This window comes from Panthera pardus, unplaced genomic scaffold (genome assembly GCF_024362965.1).
Source record: "Panthera pardus isolate Hobbes unplaced genomic scaffold, ASM2436296v1 HiC_scaffold_13, whole genome shotgun sequence".
Classification (NCBI taxonomy): domain Eukaryota; kingdom Metazoa; phylum Chordata; class Mammalia; order Carnivora; family Felidae; genus Panthera; species Panthera pardus.
The window spans coordinates 126,914,174-126,929,335 of record NW_026526688.1 but is presented as its reverse complement, the minus strand read 5'-3'; the positions used below and the strand labels follow the sequence as shown (position 1 = coordinate 126,929,335).

Here is a 15,162-nt window from a genome sequence, read left to right as displayed (position 1 = left end):
TATCAGAAATTCCTTAAGCATTAAAGTGAGCTCCAGAAGCCTCAAACCTGTAGCACTCTCTTTTTTGCTGTAGTTTCTTATCTGCAAGGCGAGAAAATTAGATTCAATATGATTAGTGCATACTCTTAAATTGTTACATTATTTTTTGTTATTATCTTAACTTTTATCATTGAAAAAAAAACCCTCTTTCTTCCTCCCTCCCCCTCCATGTTTCTATCTCAGCTGTTTGCTCTTATCATAAACATGACATGCTGTAAGACATGAACAAGTGTGTACTTAAGCAAAATAGTTATTTCCTTAACTTGACTCACCAAGGCACCCTAGAGATTAATACTCTTGTGATTTCACAGGTCTCTTGCGCATGTGAATTTCCATGAGAGTCTATTCAACTAGGGTAACTAAGAAGAAAGAACAATGTTCCTCTATACAAGGTGGGTTTTGCATTGTCCCACACATAGCCCGCTGATGGCCGTGGGATGGCAAAGTCATCTTCATTAGACGGAATTTAATAGTGAATCAAAGTTCTTGTGGAGAATAGACTGATCTAAACTTTAGCCTCCCTTGGGTCCTGCTGAAAGATTAGAGGGAAAGAGTAGGGCCTTAGTAAGTTGAATGTATCAGATTGTTTTTCACTAATAGTTCTCTTGTAAAACTCTGAAAACCACCCAGTTTAACCCTTAAAAAAGGGGGGGAAAGCAAAAGGAGTGGTGTAGGGGAGGGGAGGAAACTCAGGTAGCATACCACAGGCATTGATTTTTGAGATGTTCTGTTTTCCCAGTAGCAAGTTCCACAGTTTGGAGTATGTGCACATGACCAAACTTTGTCTATCAAAAGGAAAACAGTTTTCTTGCTACATATAATCGCCCCTGCCATATGTCACAATGCTGTAATTTCATAGGGTTTACAAAATTTAATTGCCTTTCAGTTTTGCTCTATGATTAGAGATTCTAAGACTCAATCCAAGAATGCAGTTATTTGATAAAATCTTTTCACAAATATCCTGAATCCAGGAAGAGTTACAGGTAGAAGAAAAAAGAGAAGCCAGCACAGGTAAAATGTATCAACCAGCACCTGTAGGGCAGGATCAGACATAGTTAACAAGAAAAAAGGAAGGAGAAACAAATGTGTTAGGTGATCTTTAGTTTAAAGAAATCTCTGTTGGGCAACTGGGCATTTTGCTCCTTGCCTTTTATTTCCAACTTCCTTTCAAAGAATTCGTTAAGTGAAAAGAGAGATGATGGCAGCTCAGTATATCAAAGCTCAGTTATCAGTTGGCTTATTCTAGTATCTTTGGTCTTTTGTGGATGCCTTATGATGTGTTGTACGGTAACACTGGAAAGTCAATCTCATACCAGCGATTGCCACATGAACGTTAAGGAGTCTGAAAAAAAAAAAAATCACAAAATAGAAATAGTTGCTGTCTCAGGTATAAAGTGGCACTGATAAGAATGAATGTATCCAAAAAGATTTGGGTAGGTTTCTTTTTTCTTTTTTTGGAGGGAGGGGTGCAAAAGAGATTGACTTATTATTCAGTAGGGTGAGAAGGAAAGTCTAAGAGAAAGAAAAAGACATAATAGAGACTGCTCCATTGTCAACTCTTTCAGGATTGGCCCTGAGCATGTTGTCCTGATTACGGACAGAAGTAAAAAGCTTACTACTACTCCGAAGAGATCTGTTTCCTTTATGTAACATCTTTAGTCTTAAAAATTCACGAGAGCTATTAAAATTAAACTTTTCCTTGAAATCAAAGTACACTTCTTGGGGGATAAAGGTACTTTTCCTAGATCTGTAATAGGAAGACTTTAGAAACTCTTGAAAGATGGCATACTAGTCAGCAGGAGACACATTCACTGGGATCCTAAAGAGAATTGAATAAAGGTACTATTTTTCAAAGGAAAAGATGGTGAGTCAGCCAGGAACTAGCAACAGCAGGAAACCGTTAACCACTGTAAGACTTAGGGCAAATGGAAGAAGCTATGTTTCCGGACTAAGTGAGAGCTCATCCATGTGAGACGGACACAACCACAGAGCAAAAGCCAGAGGAGAGGGAAGAAATAACCCGACCTTCTTCTCCTCCTGTCCATTTATTTCCTGCTGTGCTTCTGGTAGCCAAACCCCTCCAGAAGCCAGAATGAACTTAGTGCCACTGTCTTCGAGAATGAGAACCTTCCTTTTCACTGGCTTATGGCACAGATCGAAGCAAAGACAAAAAGAAAATTGATGCTGGAGTTTGCAGATGTATGACTGAGACATTGAAAGAAAAATCACTAACAGAGGAGCAAGAAAGCCAAGATAGTCTGAATTGCAGTTTTCAATGCATGAGAAGTTGATTTCCTGTGGCTAAGACTTTATTCCTGATTGTAGCATCAGTAATGATCTTTCAGCTGTGACAGATCATAGGTTTAAGGCAATTCACCTGCAGGAAAAATACTTTAGAAAGAAAATGCAAAAACAAAAACAGATTGTGTGAGAAGATTTTCTTTAGGATGACTCTATAAAAATGACAGGTATAATCTGTTTTATTCTAGTTAACCATATTAATTCTTATTTTTATTTTGGTATATCTGTATGAGGTAGTATGATGTATTTTCTTCAAAATCACTTTGATCTACTCCTTGGAATGTTTTAACAATGAGCAGCATTGCATATTCGTTTTAGTCTGGAAATTTCTAACAGGGAAGAATACTGCAATGAAATTAACATTTAGAAGAAATCGTTCCTCAGGAGATAGAAAATATATCTTGCATTATAACATTTTAGGGCTTGAAAAGAACTTTTAAAGATCAATCTAAAATTTTTATTTTACAAGTGATGACAAAAGGTGTAGTTGTATCCCCATAGCAACACATCTCTAGTTTTCAGCAAAGATCAGAACCCACGTCTCCTGACTCCCCCCATCTGTTTTACCCACCTTCCCATGGTGAAATTCCCATTTATATTCCTATTATATAGGAGAACCAATCTTGTTTCAATGACTTCCTAAATCTGCCTGTCCAAAAATTCACTGAAAATACATACCTACCACCTTAATATTTCTCAGCCAAGATTTGAAGATACCATCAGAGAGCAAGAAGGGGTATCCTTGTGGATTGCCCGAAGCTCTGGGAGCTGCCTGCACTCAGCGTCTCTCTGTGGACTTCGGTTCTATCATAATCCATTAGCCAACTGTCCATTTAGAGGCTCAAGTTCCATTGTCCTCAAATTTTGTCCAAGAAAATTGAGTTCATTATTTTGCAAGACCAATAAATGAAAGAGTTATAGCTTGCTGTGTTTTAACTCCATGAAAGAAACTGTCATAGCCCACAGAGAATTTCCTGGATATAAATCATTTTTTTTTGACTGTTGGTTCTGTCTTGTCCTTTCTCTATCACACTATAATTACTTAATCTGATCACTTGCTATTCCTATTTCCTCTTTAATATCTGTAATTTTTAATCTATATTGTCTTGCTCTATTATACTTCCCTGTAGTAAGCAATGACATATAAAAAAAGGACCCAGCCTTGTAGGCAGGTGTGTGCTTCCTATGTGCTCACAGATAGGTCACTGAAAGTCCATGCAAATTAGGGTACTTCATGGAGCAGCGGAATTTCATCTGGCAAGCAGGTGTGTTATAGAAGAGAACTATAAATGACTTGGTTTGAATGATGGCTGTTCGTGTTCCTCTATGCTTTATTCTTGCAGTTCACCTAATGGGTCATGTTCTTGACATCTGAACTCTACAAACATGGTCATGGAAACCTCTTGTCTAATGTTGCACTAGATGGGGCATTGATCTTCCTAGGACAAGAAGATCGCCAAGTGTTCTTTCTCCATTTCTCTCAAAATAAAGATTTGAAAATTTTATAAATGAAATAATTATTCAAGGACTATAGGAATTTAAATTATTTGGCCTCTGACAATAAAAGCTTAGGAAAGCTTTAGTCTTTTACTATAAGAGATTATAAAAGTAAAATAAATTAATATGTGTTAAGGCAGGCAGTATGTGACATATAGTTTTCAAAAACAATCCCTGCAATCAGAATAGTATTACATTTTAAAAATATATCACCATAGATTTTAAGAAGTAAAATAGATATACATCGTTCTACCATACCTTAACTTCTTGCTTTTTAATAGGTAGGTGGGAAAATCTGTAGTTCTCAGCTGTTTATCTGTGGACTAGGGCCCATCTATCACAAAGATTTAACTAGTCAATATTGAAAAGAGAAAATAACATTAAGGACAAAGTAGAGTGTGTTGGGGGGAGGGCAGAGGGAGCTGTAAAATGCCAACCTTCCTTTCCTAGGGTAAGACCCTACTTTCCTCTGGGATTTTGCCATTCCTACTCTGAGGTAAACCATTGTGGCAATAGATGGTAGCTGAACTGAAGTACCTCTTCCTGGAGTCTGTTGTGTCTGTCTTCTCCTGGGAAGCAGACCTATGATGGGATTCTCTTAGGGAAAATGCCTGTATAAGAGAAAATGGGGAAAGGGCCAGAAAAGGCTGGGAGAGTCATGGGAATGTGATATAATTCGGACACGAGCGAAGTGGGGAGAAAGGGAGGCATACTAGACCGTTGTGCCCCATCCAGGAGTCCTTGAGGCAAAAGCAGCCATCAAAGTGGACCCGTGTCTCCCCCGCGTTGTCTTGCCTTGGTATTCTTGCCCCCTCAGGATGTGCTGGGCAGCATGGGGGAAGCATGCCAGAGCCAGCAGCTGGGGGCCTTGGTTCATGAACTTCCCTGGAGTCCGAGGTCTGCAAGGCACATTCTCATGGCCACCACAACTAGCTGTGGCTTTTTAATCTTTCATACTTATTATACCTGAGAATTAGACTTTCATCCCTTTCTCCCTTGATAAAACTTTTAGACCATTCTTCTTCTACTTTTTAAAAACAAAACGATAAGAGACTCTTAAAAACTGAGAACAAACTGAGGGTTGATGGGGGGTGGGAGGAAGGGGAGGGTGGGTGATGGGTATTGAGGAGGGCATCTTTTGGGATGAGCACTGGGTGTTGTATGGAAACCAATTTGACAGTAAATTTCATATATTGATAAAAAAAGAGTCAAGCTAATAAACAGTGAAATCAAAAAGTCAAAAAAAAAAGCTCAGAAAGAAAAATAAATAAATAAATAAATAATAAAATGAAAAGCTCAGAAAGAGAAAAAAAAAAAAAATGAAACCGTAACAAAGCCTGGCAGTTTTCAGGCTCACGCCATTCAACTAGTCCATCTTCTGAGCCCTCCTCCTCAGTCACTGAACTTTGATATCTGGCTGTTGGTCTTGCTCACTTTAATCCTTGCCAATATATCAGGCAAATTCAATACCCGGGCCTCTCAGTTCCTCATCTTCTCCATCATCCATGACATCTTCCTTTCCCCCTCTTCTCCACACCCTCAAAGAATTGTTCAAATAGTACATTCTCACAGAAGCCTTCTTAGAATCCTGACTACATGGGATCCTCCTGTCCTCTACTTCATACTAACAGTTACTGACCATGGGAACAAGCCCCAAATGAAAAATATTATGCACCTAGGGTGCTTTTTCTTGGCCGTTATTGTTAAACTGTTTTCTTACAGAGCATAACCAGGATGTGGCCTGAATGTGGCCTCATATATGAGCTGGACTTAAAACAGGACCCCGGCTCCAAAGAGCACCAGGGAGCTGCCTGGGTTGCCTGACAATATCTACAAATAAGGACGAGGCCCTTCTAATCAATCAGGATGAGGCATTTTTTTCCCCTTTCCCTCATTAGCGTATTGGTTGGAGTGGGCACCTAAAAGGGAACTTTATATGAGCAAGGCCTCCCGTCTCTTCCTGAGCCAGCCTAACTGACCTCTCTGTTAGTGCTGTGTGTCCCTTCAGCGAGAGCTGGACACCAAATAAAGCCTTGCCTGTGCCTTTGACTTTTGGGTCTGGCTTCTTTTCTATTCTTGTAGGACCAGAAAACCCGACTCCAGTAACAATCTGTGATGCTCATTCAAAGCCAGTGACAGTTTTTGGAAGTATCTGTTTATTCCTGTGATTGGATTACTGTCTTTTGTCTACCGTAGATTCTAAGTTCTATGAGGGCCAGTTTGATCTATTTTGATTCTCAGCACCTGCAAATTACCTGGCACATAGTAGATATTCAGTACATATTCCCTATATAACTAAATGATTCCCTGACTATATACAGAAATGAATGAGTAGATTTGAATTGTGATGCATTGAATTGAATAGATATATCAATGGATGTTGTTGCCAAGGCTTATGTCTGTCTACATTTGAAACATATGTAGTTATCAATGTAATTAAAAACTTCAGATGAATTAAAATTTTCTTTCATTATTTTATATCCTGTGACAAATTTTATCACTTCAAAAAATTACACTTAGGGGAACCTGGGTGGCTCAGTCTGTTAAGCATCCGATTCTTGATTTCAGCCCAGGTCATGATCCCATGGCTGTGGGATCAAGCCCCTGCTTCAGGCTCCACATCGAGCATAGATCCTGCTTAAAATTCTGTCTCCTTTGCTCTTCCCCAACCCCCCACTCCCACCCCGGCTCACACACACGCTTTCTCTCCAGAAAAATAATACACTTGATTTTATCATCAAAATCACTTTGGATATGTTTTTTATTTTAAACTCTGAATATCTTGACCACAGTGCTCTTCACAATTCATCTAAGGTTTCCTTGAAGATCATAACATGGGGTCTTGTACATAATAGAATTTATTATATGGCATTAATTTGCAATGCATCAATTCAGCTTCTCTAAATTCTGATATTTTGTTCTTCCTAATAAAACTAACCCTCTGTCTGATTTTCTCTTCCTCATTTATTTCCACTGAGAGACATAGTTAAATTGACTTTTACTTATATTTTGGGATTTATTTATTCATAAGAACTTTTTAAAGAATGCATCCATTTCTAATCTTTTTTTTTTGCTTGCTTTTCATTTTTCTGAATTATTAGGCTTTGATTTTTATTTTGCGTTTGTTTTATTTTTTCAGGATTTAATTACAGTTAAGTCTAACGACTTAAATGTAGGTTTTCTATAAATGCTTCAGGAGATTTTTTTAAACATGGGTGGAAGGGGGCACTACTTAAAGAGTATACTATTGTTGGGGCACCTGGGTGGCTCGGTCAGTTGAGTGTCCAACTTCGGCTCAGGTCATGATCTCACAGTTTGTGAGTTCAAGCCCCACATCGGGCTTGCTGCTATCAGCACAGAGCCTGCTTCAGATCTTCTGTTCCCCTCTCTCCCTGTCCCTCCCCTGCTCCCGCACGTGCTCTCTCTCAAAAATAAGTTTATAAAAACATTAAACAAAACTTTTAAAGAGTATACTATTGTCAAAAATTCAGAAATAACAAATATTAAAACCATGACTCACCAAAGTATTAATTAGTAGAAATTGATTGATTGATACACACTGAAAAGACAATTTACAAAGCAGTAGCATACTCAAACCAAAGCATGGAATGAGGCTTAGGTATATTGGTTATAAAGCAACTTATATAGTGATAAAGCAGTGACTGTTTATTCTTCATAGTGATTGATTATGGTAGGATTTTCTTAAAGGACAGGGAATTGATCAGTGGTTACCTCATACCAACCTTGGAAAACAGTTTGCTTTGCTTACGATTTTCAGAAGGATAAGAAGAAATGACCCATAATAAGTTAGCCTTGCAAAATAAACAAAATTAAGCTTTGCTTCTATGACTAAACTGGTTTTGTCTCCTCAGGCAACTTTCAAGGCTGGTCTCTGTTTTTTATTTTAACAATAGTTTAATCAGTTTTCCATATTTAATTTACATTTTCTGTTTGAAATTATCTTTTTTAACAGTTTTACATATTAAATCAAAATCTTTAAATTTGATTGGCATGTTAAAAATGTTGCCTTTGAAGTAAAAGTGTTCTGCTCTTATTCTTGGCGTTTCCCCCAGGTTTAATAGTAAAATGATTGTTTTATCCTTCTATCTTATTAATCTATTTTCTCCTTTAATTTAGTCTAGCATTTCACAATGACTTTGGTCTCAGTACCTCTTTATGCTCTTAAAAAGCAATGATGATCCCAAAGCTCTTTTGATTATGTGAGCTATATCTATCCATATTTACAATCCTAGAAATTAAAACTGAGAAATATTTAAAGTATTTATTCATTCATTTAAATATAACAATAAACCCCTTATACATGAACATATATAATTATTTTAATAAAAATGAGTTGTATTTTTCCAAGACAAAAAATAGTGAGAAGAGTAGCATTGATTTACATATTTAAAAATCTCTTAATAGAAAACATTCTCAAGAGACTAGGCTGGTGGTTATGAGGGGCTTGGAGGTAAGGGAAAATGGGAGATGCTGGTCAAAGTGTACAAACTTCAAGTTATAAGCTGAGTAAGTCCTGGGGATCTAATGTACAGTGTAATAACCATAGTTAGTAGTATTTAGTATTATTTACATGAAAGTTGCTAAAAGAGCAGATCTTAAATGGTTTCACCACAAAGAAGAAATGGTAAGTATGTGTCGCGATGGATGGGGTGTTAGCTAAAGTTAAGCTGTTAGTCAGTTTGCAACATGTAAGTGTATCAGATCAACACATTGCACACTTTAAGCTTGTACAACATTGGGGTACCTGGGTGGCCTAGCCGGTGAAGCATCCAACTTCGGCTCGGGCCATGATCTCATGGTTTGTGAGTTCAACCCCCGCGTCGGGCTCTGTGCTGGCAGCTTGAGCCTGGAGCCTGCTTTAGATTCTGTGTCTCCCTCTCTCTCTGCCCCTCCCCTGCTCATGCTCTGTCTCTGTCTCTCTCAAAACTAAAACATTAAAAAAAATTTTTTAACTTGCACAGTGTTATATGTCGATTATATCTCAATGAATCTAGGAAAAATAAAAAATTTAAAAAGTTTAAGTCACTAATGTTAAAAAAAAAAAAAGCTGTTTCAAATCATGCTAAAAGGTCAAGCAAATGAGGAATAAGCATTGACCATTGAACTTAGCAATGTAATCCTGGTCATACTGTTAATTCATCACCTCTCTCTCCTAAGCAATTAAATTTTCAGTTAGGCACTTCAAAAATATAGAAGATGTTCTAATCCAACAGAACCTATATGCCATAGTAATCTTGAGGGTGGTCTGCCCTCACTTCTATCTTATCTCACACAGAAAACACTAAGTCAGAAGAAAAAAAAAATCTCAAGCCATATAATTTCCAAACATCTGGTTGGTTCTACATTTCTTAAAACATTACTCTCATTCTTGTGCAACTCTCCAAGTGAAGTTATTCCTAAAATCTTAGTTCCTTTTATCCTCCATATAACTCATAGTGCAATCCGTTTTTCACTGAGGCATGAAGATGAATGGACTTTTGACTCAAGACTTTCAGGTTATGCAACCTTATGAATGATTTCTTTACAGTTCAGCATAAAGCATCATTAGAGATTACATTAAACTTACATTCGTTGAATCACAGGATACCTCTATAAATAATTAAATATTTAATTGATATATTTTTTAAATGTTTATTTGTTTTCAGAGAGAGAATAAGAATGTTGGGGGAGAAGGGCAAAGAGAGAGGGAGAGAGAGAATCTGAAGCAGGCTCTGGGCCATCAGCACAGAGCCCAATGCAGGGCTTGATCCCACAAACCCAAGATCATGACCTAAGCCAAAATCAAGAGTTGACCCTTAACCAACTGAGCCACCCAGATGCCCCAATATATATTTTTAAACTAAGTAAAAATATGAAAAGTTTTAAACCTACTTTCATTACCATGAATACATTTTCAAGAAAGTGTTTTCAACAATTTATAAATAAAAGACCCAATTTACCAATAATTTACAAATAGTTTAAAGTACATCAAATATATGAAATGCAAAATATAATAAATAAAATAATATGCAATTATTTTAACTTCTTGGTTATTTTATTTATAAAATTATTTTACAGTCCTGGGGCACCTGCCTGGCTCAGTCAATAGAGCATGTGACTCGATCCCAGGGGTGAGCTCAAGCCCCACCTTGGGCATGGAGCGTACTTAAAAAAATAAAATAAATAAGTTTCTAGTCCTTATATATTTGCATAGAAAGATGTCCACAATACACTATTGTGGGGGGAAAAGCAAGTCATAGAATAGTATGATTAGTGTTATACCATTTGAAACTTTAAAAAATCTGTATACATATGTATGTCTAAAAATATATGAGAGAAAACTAGGAGAATACATGCCAAATTATTGACATTATTTATAGCCCTAGTAAGGGATTAGGAAAAGGGATTGTGTTTTATACACTTCTAATTGTTTGGGATTTACCACTAATAAATATATTTTATATATATTTTTAAATCATTTGATTGTCAGAAATAAAGTTTCTACTTTGGCAAAATATTTATATTAGTAAATACATGTTTATAACATGTTTTATTAGTAGATACATGTTTATATGCACATAATTTTTATATAGTAGAATATATTAGTATATATTCTTATTTTGGTAAGAAGAGCGTTTTTATTTTTAACAAATTAGAATCAAATTTTAGGACTTTTATTTTCTAGATTTTTAAGTGATAACAGTGGCTTGTGTGCAAAAACCACAAGGCTATGACTCACGACTGATCACTAGAGACAGCCTGCATATTTCTCTTAATATAAAATCCTATTATGTAATAATACTCACTGGTTCCCTGAAAATTGAAAGAAAATCTAGTTGCAACAATTTAGTTTTATAAGGTTTTTTTATTCAATTGCATTTTCCAGATTTCTTTTTAGTTGGACTGAGGTACGTAAAGATTCTGTTCCACTGCTCTTAGTTCTACATGGTCATTTTCCAGTAGGTCTCTATAGGGATGATGAGAAAGAGATTTATGTCTAGTGCCACTTTGTTCTAAAAAATTAGCTAATTGTCGCAAATATGCATACAATACCTCAAGTTACCAATTACTTTCACCACACACCCAAATATGTTTATTGTGTATTATTGGTTTATTCTTTTCTTTTTTTTAAACAACTCTCATCTTTACTATTCTATATGAGACCTCTGTCTCAATGTTTTTAGTTTACCTTGAAAAAACTGTGTCAAAAGCAAAGTGAAATGGCTGACAGATCATGTTAACCCGGACAAAGCAGCATCTAACAGAAAACCTTTAACTTGTGCAAAGTCAGCTTGCATCCATTCACCTGTGAGAATAAGGAGTCAACGTGTCTGATGCTAGAAATCTAGCAGGTTCTTTGTGCCAAGAACCAAGCACAATTAGAAATGTAGCAGAGAAAAGGCATGCAATCAGCTGTAACTAACTAAATTCATCCTTTCAAAGAAGAATTACTTTGAATTCCAATCCAGACAGCTCAGTCTTGTAGACTGGGGGCGATTTTGAGGAGTGGGCTCACGGGAGTATGACTCTCTAACTCATCATAGTGGACCTCAATGGACTAGCCTCTGACTCAGCCACAGTAAAATTACATACTGTGTTTCACGCTAATTAAAATAAGTTGGCAGTAGCAATTTTGCTGAAATTCTAGCTAACCTAAAGCAAAAGGAAATCGTAATATGCCATTTTCCTTACCTAATAAACAGGAACCAAGGCCATTTCTAAATGAAGTAGTGCTCAGATCATTGATTTTGCTCCATAAGCCAAATAATAAGCATCTTTTAAATTACCTAACGTGAGAAATATTGTTCAGACACACCAGATTTTGCTGAAAGGAAGGAAGGCACTTTTTCTTTTTTCTCTATAGTGAAGTCAGTAAATATTTACTAAATACTATGATATACAGAACATTCTGCTAACCATTGAATCTAGTTTGAGGTACGAACTATTTATGGTTTTCTCTCTGTACCTGTCAAATATTTTTGTCAGTGAAACATGGCCTAAGTTATCTTTTCAGAACAATATTTTACCTTGCAAATAGTCTCCTGTATAAAAAGTATATATATTCTTCTTATAAGTGACCTAATTAAAACTTGCAGTATCTTCACCTTTCTGCTTCTTTTATGGGGAGGATCTATACCTTTTATTCTGGAAATATTCATTCAAATCATTTTCTAGTTGGTGAAACTCTGATTTTAAATATTTGACCATGTCAAACTCAGAAATAGATTTACTAAATGGTACCCTGTGCCTATTTCCTTCTCAAAATGTATCAGTAGGGGAGTGCTTCAGTGGCTCTGTTGGTTAAAGATCCGACTTTGGCTCAGGTCATGAGCTCAGGCTTCGTGTGTTGGAGCCTGCATCCAGCTCTGTGCTCACAGCTCAGAGCTTGGACCTGCTTCAGATACTGTCTCCATCTCTCTCTGCCCCTCCCCCGCTCTCTTCTCTCTCTCTCTCTCTCTCTCTCAAAATATAAATAAACATTTTAAAAAAATTTAAATGTACCAGTAGGAGTTTCATCAGGAAAATAGGAAAGCAGAAACTGCTCTAGATATTTCAATCAGGAAACAGGTAATTCTTAGGAAAAAAAGGCTCAGAGAAGACTGCTGCAAAATCTCACATTTGCAAAAGCCCGCACGTCTGCCTGCTGCTGCCTATGAAAGGAGAACATGGCTTCCGCTTCCCTTCCACCTTGCAGATCTGATATGAACGTAGCTCCTAGTGGAACCAATCCCAGAACATGCGTCAGAGATTCTGGGAATGTAGTTTCCGAGTGTCCTACCATCCCCAAACAAAGAAGAACATACAAGTGGAAATAATGCTAAATTGCTAATAGATAACGTGTAGGTAGGAGGTGGGATTGAGGCAAATTCTGTCCCAGTGATACTGTCCAAAAACATTTTAGCTGTGATTTAACAGCTCATGCTACAATTACTGAGGTGAATGATAGTTACAGTATAATCCACTCGCCGTTACCCTTTTAGAAGATTTTGCTCCTTTTTTCCTCCCACTTTTACTTCTTTGACCACTTGGATAGGAAATTTTAATTTCATAAATACTGACTTCAATGATTTAACAGATAAAAACCACATGCTAAATTACTATATATCTGTATCTGTATTACTCTATACCTATGGAGAACTTACTAGTTGCCAGGCATTGTGCAGGAAGTCATTGTGTGGGGTACAGAGATAGTCCCTGCCTTTCAAGTGCTTACAATTATTAGGAGGCAAAATGAAAATACAAGCAGTATAACTCAAGGCAGATTGCGTGCAATTAACAAAAGGCAGAGGAAGAATTAGAGCAGGAGAGATTCCTATAAGGTGATGATGAGTGATTGAAGAGAGTCATGGGGAGGAAATGCTCTTTGAGGTGTAAGGATTCTGACAGATGGAAATGGAGTGAGGCACATGGTGAGACGATTTTCCAGAATGAGCAAAGTGAAAAGGGTGAAGAACTTGCTAGAATTAGACTAGAAACAGATACCATGAATGCAGATGATACAGGGGTGGGCAGTATTGCAAAGGAAGCAGCCCATGTGGGGACTTCAGCCCACAAAAGACTAATGTGCAAGCCACCTCCAGGTAGCATCCCCGATGAGAATGTTGGCCCAGGGTTATTTAAAGTTTCCAATTGTTCAAAAGAAGGTGAAAATCCATATTCTAAGGCAAAACCCCTATTTTAAAATGTTAGCATCCAGGGGCCCCTGGGTGGCTCAGTCGGTTGAGTGTCTGACTCTTGATTTTGGCTCAGGTCATGATCCCAGGGTTGTGGGATCAAGCCCCATGTCGAGCTCTGCAATGAGGATAGAAACTGCTTGAGATTCTCTCTCTCCCTCTCTCTCTCTCTCTCTCTCTCTCTCTTCCTCTCTCCCCCTCCCTCAGATCCTCTTCCCTGCTCTCTCTCTCTCTTAAATAAAATAAAAATTAATAAATAAAAACTAAAAATAAATAAATGTTAGCACCTAATTTTTAAAAATTCAAAAAAAATCCCAAAACAAAAACGAAACTAAAGCCATGTACAATTTAGTATATGTGCTGCCTAAGCAAGCACAAGCCATGTGTAATTTCAGTAAAACATATCTATCATCCATATATGGCCCAATGACCATGTATTTGCAGCCTTTAGGAGATGCTTCCTGAGGTCCCATCCAAGCAATTCTAGTTTCAATCATGAACCTCATTCTCACTGAATAATATATGCTCTAAAATTATGCATATTAAGCATTACCTCAGAAACTTTCTTCGTACGAATTGTGTGCCTTTAATTCTTTCCTAAAGAACTGTAGAGCTCTGAAGACTTTCATTTGCAAGAGGCCTAAGAGTGAAAAGAAGTAACAAGAAGGAGAAAACTGAAGGAAGACCACAAGAAATGCAAATGCTGTGGACATTTACTGGTGCAACCAATCTTTATCAACCTCTGAGACTGAAGACAACTGCTTTCCTTTACTTTTACGAATGGGGAAATGATAATGAAAAGCATTTGTCACAGAGGAATAATTTTGACTTATCTGGAGTAACAATTATTAGCTACCCTAGCAGAATAATATACTGAATGCTTCTGGTTATTTACAATCCAGTCTACTTGGGGAGCTTGGATGGCTCAGTTGGTTAAGCATCCAATTTCAACTCAGGTCCTGATCACAACTATTATCATATTTTATGACGCCAATCAAACATGAATGAACATCACAGTGACATTATGATTTAGGCCAACATTTGTAACCATCGCTGCAATAATTGAGAGAATTTTGTTCTAATACTGATGCCAAGGCCTCATCCCCAGAGATCCTAACTTAGTAAGTCCAGATTGGGACCCCAGCATCTGTATGTTTTCAGATGCTTTAAAATAATTTTATTATCTAAAAAGTAATTGTTAGGGGCACCTGGGTGGCTCAGTAAGTTAAGCATCTGACTTTGGCTCAGGTCATGATCTCACAGTTTGTGAGTTCGAGCCCCACGTTGGGCTCTGTGCTGACAGCTCAGATCCTGGAGCCTGCCTCAGATTCTGTGTCTCCCTCTCTCTTTGCTCCTCCCTTGCTGGCACTGTCTCGCTTTCTCAAAAATAAACATTAAAAAAATACAATAAAATCCAGCCTACTGTGATATACAGAATCTCCTCTTACATTTGTGGATATTTTTTATTTTTTAAAAATTGAGTATCAACAAATTATTTCTCAAAAACTGTGTGATCATGTTTTCTGCCCATTTCTTCACTGGATTATTTGTTTTTTGGGTGTGGAGTTTGGTGAGTTCTTTATAGATTTTGGATAATAGCTCTTTGTCCTATATGTCATTTGCAAATAACTTTTCCCATTCCGTTGGTTGA

General features: G+C 37.1%; 1 long non-coding RNA gene across 1 annotated transcript in view; it reads right to left on the bottom strand.

Moving 5' to 3' along the window:
• Window positions 1–15,162, bottom strand: part of LOC109275820 (uncharacterized) — a 190,016-nt gene continuing 174,854 nt past the window's right edge. The window contains exon 6 of the long non-coding RNA XR_002084393.2: window positions 1–81. This is a non-coding gene — a long non-coding RNA (uncharacterized LOC109275820). The remainder of the gene's footprint in view (window positions 82–15,162) is intronic.